Here is a 9324-nt window from a genome sequence, read left to right on the forward strand (position 1 = left end):
CATTGCCTTTTCATCACTCGTACTTCCCATTAACTTCAGAACCTGGGTATGTGCGACGGTGTTGGTTGTGGTAGTGTTGTATAAAACCACTCTGAAGAAATGGCAAGAACATGGGCTGGAAAGATCAATACCAGCCTCTTCCCTCGATTCTTCCCATTGCTATGGCAACTGCTGGTGCTGGTGTTGAGGGACAGCCTGCTGCTCACCTCTGCTTGTCCTTACCCACTTTTGGATCGAAACATGTCCGAATGTGATTTATTGTGTATGCACAGCTGCTTCTGTGAGAACACACTTTGAGAGCATGGCTGACTGCTATAGGCCAAAACAGCCAGAAAAGATGAAAGTTTAATTCTGTTTCTGGCTTTCTTAAAGAGCTTGTTTGTAAGAATTCATAGGAGTTGAAGTAATTTAATTAAATCATCTGTACTATTGTTGTATTTGTGTTATGATGCTGCCTGTCTGCTCCAGAGTGAATGCTTCATTGGAAATTCTGATGGTCTGATTTTCTGCATTAAGATTTTAAAGTTGTGCTATTTCAAATTGTCTTAATCTGTAATTAGGCATGAGCTACTCACCTGTATACTGTAAGAAAAATTACATTTTCAAATCAGTAGTGCTTCACTTGTCTGAATATCAAAATCCTTGATTGGCCTGCAGCTTTGTATGTGGAGCTTTCAGTCTTCTGACACAAAACCTTGTTGGGTCCATATGTCCCCCTCCACCCCCCAGAAAAAACCCCACCCTGCAGTGCATCTTTAGTATGCAGCAGAACTCTTTACATCTTTCTTCACATTAGCAATAAAGGTCTAATGAAACGTTTTTGTCTGTTACTGTATATGGCTTGCAGTGTGAACATGGTGGGAAATTACATAAAAGTAAGTGGGATTTTACTTTAACATGTAAAAAATTCAAAACAGATTTCAGACTAATTTTGATGTGACTGTATTTCCTTTAATATTTCAAGCTTATACAAGCTGGAAAGCTCTGTAAACAATATCAAGAAATATTTTCGTCTGTTTTAGTTTTGTTAAATGTGTGTAATACAACTCGATAGGGAAGAAGAGAAGGGATGAACACTGGGAATGGAGTAGCAGGTGAAATTTGAATGAAATGCATCACAGTAGAATCAAGAGAGTAGGAAGGGTCAAGTTTTAATCATTTTCAGCTGTCGATAAAGCAGGCTCTGAGCTACACATACAGCACTGGCAGCACTATGGAAATGACCTTCATAAAGGGGAGGCTTTTGACAAGGTTTCATCCCAGCCTATTACAGGAAGCAAGGTGCTGTAGGGTAAGAGGAGGGGTTCAAAGATGGTTAAATAACTGATTAAAATATAGGAAATAGGAAGCAGGAATAAATTGTCACATTTCATGGCAAAAAGAACTTACCAATGAAGTCTTGCAAGGATCTGTGCCTAGGCCTGTGCTTTACAGTGTACTTGTGACCTTTTTGGAAAAAGGGCTGCATAGAAATATGGCAAAGTTTGCAGATGCTCTTCAGAGAAGTAAAGATGATTGATGAATTATGGAAGGGCCTCACCTCACAGAGTAGCTGGATGATAAAATGGTAGATTAAATCATAGAATCGCCTGGTTGGAAAAGACCTTTGAGATCATTAAGTCCAACCATACCTGTCCACTGCTAAACCATATCTCTGAGCACCCCATCTAGCCGTCTTCTGAATATCTCCAGGGATGGTGACTCAACCACTTCCCTAGGTAGCGTGTTCCAGTGCCTGATAACCCTTTCAGTGAAGAATTTTTTCCTGACAGTGCAGGAAATATGAAGTAATGGATATAGGAGAAAACGGTCATTTTGCCTGACTGCTTGGGACCACCAAGGTGTGGTTATTCCTACTTGGAAGCAAGATCTTAGGGTTTTCTTATATCTTTAAAAATGTCAGTTTAATAGAGGTTAAAATTTTAATTAGAATATTGGGAATTACTAGAAAACAAATAGAGAAAAAAATAAAGCATTATTAATCCATTAAATGATATATATTTATAAATCTGTGCTATATGTGCATCTTGAATACTGTGTGTAGTTCTGGTTTCTTCCATCTCCAACCCCATGTAGTAAAACTGGGAAAGATTTTAGAGGAGAGTGACAGGAATGATGAATAGCATGCAACACCTGTATGAGGATAACTAAATAGACTGCAAGGCAGATGTTTGAGAGGGAATGGTGAAAGTCCACAAAATCACAAGTGGCAGAGGAAGAGGATGAATAGAGAGTGATTGTTCACTGTCTCTCCAGACAGAGAACCTCAGACCAGAACTAGAGGTTATTAAATGGAATCTGCAGGTGGTGGCTCAAAGCCTACAAAATGAGGTGGTCTCCACAGGTGTGTGGGAGAGTGATGGCACTCCTTCCCCCTGCAAAAAAAACTAAACCAAAACAAACCAAAAAAAAACCCCACACCCAAAGAAAGAAAGAAAGAAAGAAAAAATCCCATTAATGTTAAAGTTTACATGACTTGAAACTAACTGAACCAGTACTGAAAAGAGGAATCCACTAAAGGCTGCTAAATATAAAGGCAGCATCTCTGGGTTAGAAAATCCTTTTGAGCCATGAATCGATGGACACTACAAAGAGTTACTTACCTCCCTGGACATGTGCTACTTGCCAGTAAAGGTAGAAAATAGAAGTTAAAAATAATAACTTGTTCTCTAAAGCTTTGTCTCTAGTGCTGAGACAGCATGTTGCTCCTGCATATTTCTCTCTCACAACTGTTTATTTTTGTCCTAAGTTGTGTTTTAGGGTATTTTAGAAAACACTCATGTATGAGATGAATTTCTTACAGAATCTCGGTATTATTTCTGGAAGCTACCTTATTGCCAAACACTCCTTGGCAGTAAGACTGTGGAGGCAAGCTGATTTCTGTATAGCAAGGAGTCCATCACCACTTTGGAAATTAAAATCATGGTTTAACTGATCTCACAGCACTGGGTTGTTTCAGTGTCTCAGAGAAAACTGTTTATACAGCCACATATCAGCAGTGGTAAGCACATAATTGTATGTTTAAACAAACACTTCTTAAGTGATTTTTCTTTCTTTGCAGACTGTGTCCAGGTAAGAAATTTTAAGAGGTTTTAGTTTTGAAAGATTGTATTATGATATTCCTTAAAAATATCAAATTGTCAGTATTGCCATCTGAAAACTTGTTTTATTACAGATTTGATGCTGAAAAACTTTTGTCACCAATTTTATATGTATCAGGTATGGAATTACAAAAATGCTTGAGTTGGGGTATTTTTATTCCACAGAAAATGAATTATTGAAGGAGAAATGAATTGATAATATTTTTTAAAAGGTTTTGAGCATGATCTAAATGAAACTAACCAAAGTCAATACAATTCTTGGTCATTTGATGAGAAGCTTGAAATACCAGTCTGTTTCAATTGAAGTAAAAATGGTGCTAACTTCAAATAAAAAAAAAAACAAACAAACCACCACCAGACACCAAAAAGCAAAACCCCTCAGTACTGACGTGGACTTTGCCTGTGGTGCTAAAGTCAGCCTGACTTGTACTGAAGCCCATGAAGTTAACGAACTGCTTGTCAACATTACAACTAATGAAGGACATGTATTGAATGACTTGGGTAGACTTGACATTTGCTTTAGACAAATTCTGTTTACCTCATGCCTTTTCATTTCACAAAGGTGAGTGGAAATAAGAAGCCGTATGATCTGGTTTATGCTCAACACTAAAATTAGTTGAAAACAGTGCTTTGTAAAGAATTAAGCTGCCTGAACATTGTATTTTCCAACTGACAACACAAAGCATTACTTATGTATTTACTTCTTCATTCCTAATTCCCAAATCTTACAGCCTGTACCTCTTGCAGTATTTGAGACTGAAATTCTGGAGCTTGTTTAAGATGGCCTTCAACAGTATTGTCTGACTATAGTCTGACATGGTAAGACACCATAAAATAGATATGCCTTCGATGTAACTGAAGCAATGAAGAGTGGGTAATGATAGCTGTTAAGATCAGTATTTGGGTACAAATTCACAATGCTAGGGAGCTGCTATTTGGCTTCACAGAGGATGTTGAGGGGCTGGTTTGTTTGAGTTTTTTTGATTTTTCTAGGGGATATGAAGAAAGTGCTTAAAACTTTGTTATGGTATCTGTGGTATGAATGCCATTCTGAGACTGCAGAAAGCTTATGATTTCTGCAATAGGAAGTGAAGTGACTGAGAGAAAAGTGCAAATCAGTTTTCAGAGAAGCCTGGCCTTCCCATAAAGGGAGCTGCTGGGTGTGAAGCCCATGGATATTCTCCAGAACAATTTGCACGTTGTTCCTGCTCATTCCACCTACCACTTTGGTCAGTGAGGAACTAGGTATGTGAGAAGAAAGTGTCACATGGTGATTTGGAGAAAAAGACAAAGGAGAAGAAAAAGTAAAAGGAAGACTGGCAAATGGAGAGTGAAAAGTGAATTGAAAAAGACAAGATGAGGAAAAGAGTTCAGAAAACAAAAATAGGAAAGACAGAAGAAATTGCCAGTAAATGAAGTAGAGAAATATACAGGGATTAGGAGTAAAACAATGGAGAAAAATTTTTCTTTGCTTGTTTTAGTTGTGATAACTAAAGGTCCTTAAAATCTTCTGTGTTACTCTCCCTGTGTTAACTGATTTAAGTGCTAGAGAATTTCTGGTTTACATTGCAGCATTTTAGTTCTGGTACTGGAGATGGTTCACAAAGGGTAGTTTCTGTCAAGTTTGGCATAAAGAAACATTCTTATTGATCTGTAAGTTATTAGTCCTAACTCATTGTCAGGCTCTTCTTGGTGATATTCAATGGTCAAGGGGTAATGAGTGCAAACTGGAGCACAGGAGGTTGCATGTAAACATAAGGAAAAACTTTTTCACTGAGAGTGACAGGACACTAGAACAGGCTGCCCAGGGAGGTTGTGGAGTCTCCTTATGGAGACATTCAAAACCTGCCTGGACACCTTCCTGTGTGACCTACTGTAGGTGATCCTGCTGTGGCAGGGGGTTTGGACTAGATGATCTTTCGAGGTCCCTTCCAATCCCTGACTTTCTGTGATTCTGTGTGATTCTTTGATTGTTATTCTCAGAGATCAGGTTGCAACTGCTCATGTGAGCAGTTGTAGCTCATTTCAGTGCAAAGTTGTCAGACTGGGTAATGAGCCCCAGGGAGCAGTACCCTGAGAAGCAGGAAGAAAATTTCAAGTGGGCTGTTTCTTGAGTCACACTAGTTAGATCTGCAAAAACATCTGTTTGTGACAGATACTTTTTATCCCCCTGTTTATGACTTCAGGGGAGTGTCCTAGTGAGAACAACTTAAGATATTAGAAGTGATTAATAAAGTATCTGGGGCACATCCTCCCTTCCACACTGACTTAGCTTATGGCAAAAGAATTTTGAGCAGTTTCTGAGAAAATCCCCATTGTTTTGGTGCTATAGCAGCCCCAACTTCATAAAGGGGTTTTAAGTGCTCCAGCACAGAAGATAGCTTTGGGGAGAAAGAGATGAATGAGTCTTACTAAATCCAGGAGCCAAGCTCCCTGTGTGGAGATGCGTGGCAAATATGTGGCTTGCCCTGGAGCTATAGCAGCAGCTGCCAAGCAGCTGGGCTGAGCAGGGAGGACTTCTAATGTACCTTCTCAGCAAATTGTCCATTTTTTCTGATGCTGCCCCAAGTTCAGGATTTTGGCAGGAGGAACTATGGAAAAGCTTTTAAACAGAATGAATTTAGAAAAGTATGGGAAACCTTGGAAAACCCAAAGATACCAGATACTAATAGGCAAGTCTACATGAGCTGAATCCTGGGGTGGTAATAGACTTGGCAGACAAATTCTCTGAACCACTGCCAGTTTCTGAAAATTTGCAGAGAACTGAGAAGACAAGGAAGACTGGAAAACAGCAGAAATGGTACTGATATTTGGAGCTGTGTGGAACAGCAGTGCATGGAGTTAGATAAATGTGTTTCAGAGTAAAGAAATTTTAGCCAAATTATCAATGTTTTATTTGGGTTTTTTTACTTAGGTTTTTTTTTTTATAATCGTCAGTTAAAATACTAGCAAATACTAGAAATGAAGTGTTAGCATCCGTGCAACAGTGTGGATTATCCATTGTGTTACACAGAATTGCCAGAATTCTAATCTCACTGTTTGTATGATTTTCCTTACACTTCTTTTTTTTTTTTTTTTTTTTTTTTTTTTTCCAAAGAGGGTGGGTGGAACATAATATATAATAGTAAATTTAATTGTCTTCAAACACATATGGAAAAAAAAAAAACCTCACAAAAAACCCCCATAATAACAACGAATAAACCTCCAAGCGTTCTCTTATAATGGGGAAGAGTTTCTGCTAAAGAAAGCAATGAACCATCCTTTGACTCTAATTGGGGAAGGGGGGGGGGGGGGGGGGGGGTAGGGGAAGGGGGGGGGGTGGGGTGTGGTTAAAGGGAATGCCTGGAACTTGATTCTGGAGAGATTGTGAATAAGAATCATAGAATGGTTAGGATTGGAAGGGACCTTAAAGATCATCTAGTTCCAACCCCCCTGCCATCAGCAGGGACACCTTCCACTAGACCAGGTTGCTCAAAGCCTCATCCAGCCTGGCCTTGAACACTTCCAGGGAGGGGGCATCTATAACTTCCTTGGGCAACCTAAGAAGAATGATCTGTGTTTTCCAGCATGCAGCTGGTGGGTTAAAACTCATTGAGTACTTTCAGCTGTGTCTCTGTGTATATCTATCAGTATTTTAAGCAGAAGTTAGTTATCTAAAATTGCTTCCAAAAAAGGAGTGTGCTACTCAGGATAGGGATACACTAGCACAAACAGGAAAGCATCTTCTTAAAATTAAGAATGTTTCCTTATCGTCAGGAGAGTGGCTGTGTAAGACATTTATTTGCAACTACAAAAGAGTTAGGCTTGGGTTGCATATGTGTCTGCTGATAGCAGCTGGTAGGTAGATGGAGCCATAGATACTTTGATGCTGTTGCTTCTTTTTCTCTAAGTCAGTCTGGGTAAAATGGGAGAAATCTGGTAGATATATTATTATTATTGGAAAGTCTGTTAGGAAAAGCACAAATGAAAGCTTCATCACAGTGGGAACTGTTTAATCCTTCACAAAGCAAATACCAGAGAGCTTCAACAACTGTTCTGACCATTGTGTTAGATGTGATTGATGGTTGCTTGGGTTGTGTTTCCTAGATAGATGCATATTTCTGATGTGTTTTAATAATCTATTTTCATTGTTAATGCTGTTTGAATATCTTCAATCTACTGTTTGATTGACTTGGATAAATGCTGTACAATTTTCTGTTGCAGTTCACTAGCACTTCTTTTAAGACAGAGAGAAAAGCTGATTTTATTTTTAAGTCTTCATGCTGCTGTATTGGGAGGTATTCTGTTTTCTTTTCCTATGTCCTATACCTCAAGGCTCAAATTAGAATTTAAATTCTACAGGTTTTGGACTGGTCATTGCTGAGGGATGAGAAGAGCTACAGATGAAGGCTGAGCATGACTGACGTGTTCATATTCATCAGAAAACAGAATCAGCTGGAGAGACTGAGGGAGTAATTGTTGGAGTGCTCCCTCCCTCACTGCTTGTGCAGAAAGACATAGGCTGCGGGGAGGAAGCTACCTGAGGTTATTAAGATTAATACTGCTAGAAATTCCAATCAACTCACACAAGGCTGCTCCTCAAGGCTGTCAGATGCCTACTGCCTTCTCTGATTCAGGCGGGGCCACATCAATTTTGAATTTCCCAACAGAGATTGCTATGATTTATGAGTTCAGGAGGCTGATAAATGTGGTTAGTTGAAGTGTTCATGAAATAATTGAATCAGAATAATTTCTGTCAGCTGTGCTCAATTTATTTTCTCCAATAACCACAGGAGGGTGCAATTTTGGATTGGGAGCATCATCTCAAGGATTCCTATCACAGGAAAGACATTGTGGAACCTGGAATAAGAGCAACTTAATTTTGCTGCCAGGCCTGTGTGATAATCTTACAAGCTGACTTAAGACCCATCAGAGCTGGAGAGTAAGTACCTTGAGCTCTTCTGGTATTGCCCATGACAGATGCTGAGCCAGTTCTGCTTTATGCATTGTGGCCTAGTGTCTACTGGGAAGGATAAAGAGAGTTTTACTATTTAGTGTTTGAAAACCACTTTATTGTTTGGTTGGGAGGGCATTGTTCTTTACATTTGTTTGTAGCAAATTATTTTCAGATAACAAGTTTTGTGAATTCACTTCTGGGTTTTATGAAGTTTTCTGGAGTGGTGATCAGCATCAGTTCTGCCCTTACAGTGAAGGGAGAGCCCACGCACTTTTAAAGATAAATTTGTCCCTACGAGTTTATCATTTGTCTGCTGTAACTTTCCCATGTAGCTGACATTTTGAGTAGATTGTCCTAGAAAGAGTCCTGAATGTAAAAGGTGCTGTAAAACATGAAGGTGACTGGGTTACAGTATTGTAATAAGTGGCTGAGGTCAGTAGAGAATGGAAAAGCCTAGCAAGCGGAGCTAGGGAGCAAGTGGAGCAAGTGTGCTGCAGACAAATATCTTCCTGTTGTTATGAACAAGATACTTATAATAATCTGCGAGCTGCAAGCAGGGAAGGGTATGTAGGAAGAGTTAGTGGCTTGTGTCTGTCTCAGTGTTAGTCAGTTCAAGTATCTTTTGAAATGTGCAAAGAGACTCTGCAAGCAGGATACAGGCGAAAATTTAACAGGCTGCTGGGTCTAGCACTAATGTATTCCCCGTGTCTGGTAAAACACCTGAAGTGAATTTTGCTGGCCAGGAAGGTGTCAGTAGACCAGGGAATGGCTGTCCTCTGTGCTGCTTGGAACAGAGTTGTAGGGTTGCCATCTTCCAGCTCCATTTATCCCCTTTGGATTTTATACCTTTGCATTTCAGTGTCTTTTCCCTATTGTATCCTTGAGCTGTTAATGTTTCCCACCGCAACAGTATTACCTCTGTTTGCAATTTTATGTTTATCGTGTGTGGCTTTTCCCCATAGGCATTCATACAGCCTTTTCTCACAACTCATCAGCTTTCTCAGAAGTCGTAGCCAAAGCTGGGCAGCATGCCATAGATGACAAAGGGTTGCCGAGGGAGCAGCTTTCCAAGGAGTCCTTATCTGTGTAAGATAAAAATAGGTTTATTCTGTGGCAAGCCAGGAATTAGGCTGCTACTAGAGATATGTGTAACCCCAGATGTTTTGTATCAGCATGCACATACCAATCACATGACATAACCTGGCCTGCGTATGACCTAATCTCTGGTCACCCATGGCTGAAGAGCTGTGGGGTAGGTCCTTCCTCCATGGGGTGAAGAACAGCCCT

This window comes from Antrostomus carolinensis, unplaced genomic scaffold (assembly GCF_000700745.2).
Source record: "Antrostomus carolinensis isolate BGI_N321 unplaced genomic scaffold, ASM70074v2 scaffold8471, whole genome shotgun sequence".
Lineage (NCBI taxonomy): Eukaryota > Metazoa > Chordata > Aves > Caprimulgiformes > Caprimulgidae > Antrostomus > Antrostomus carolinensis.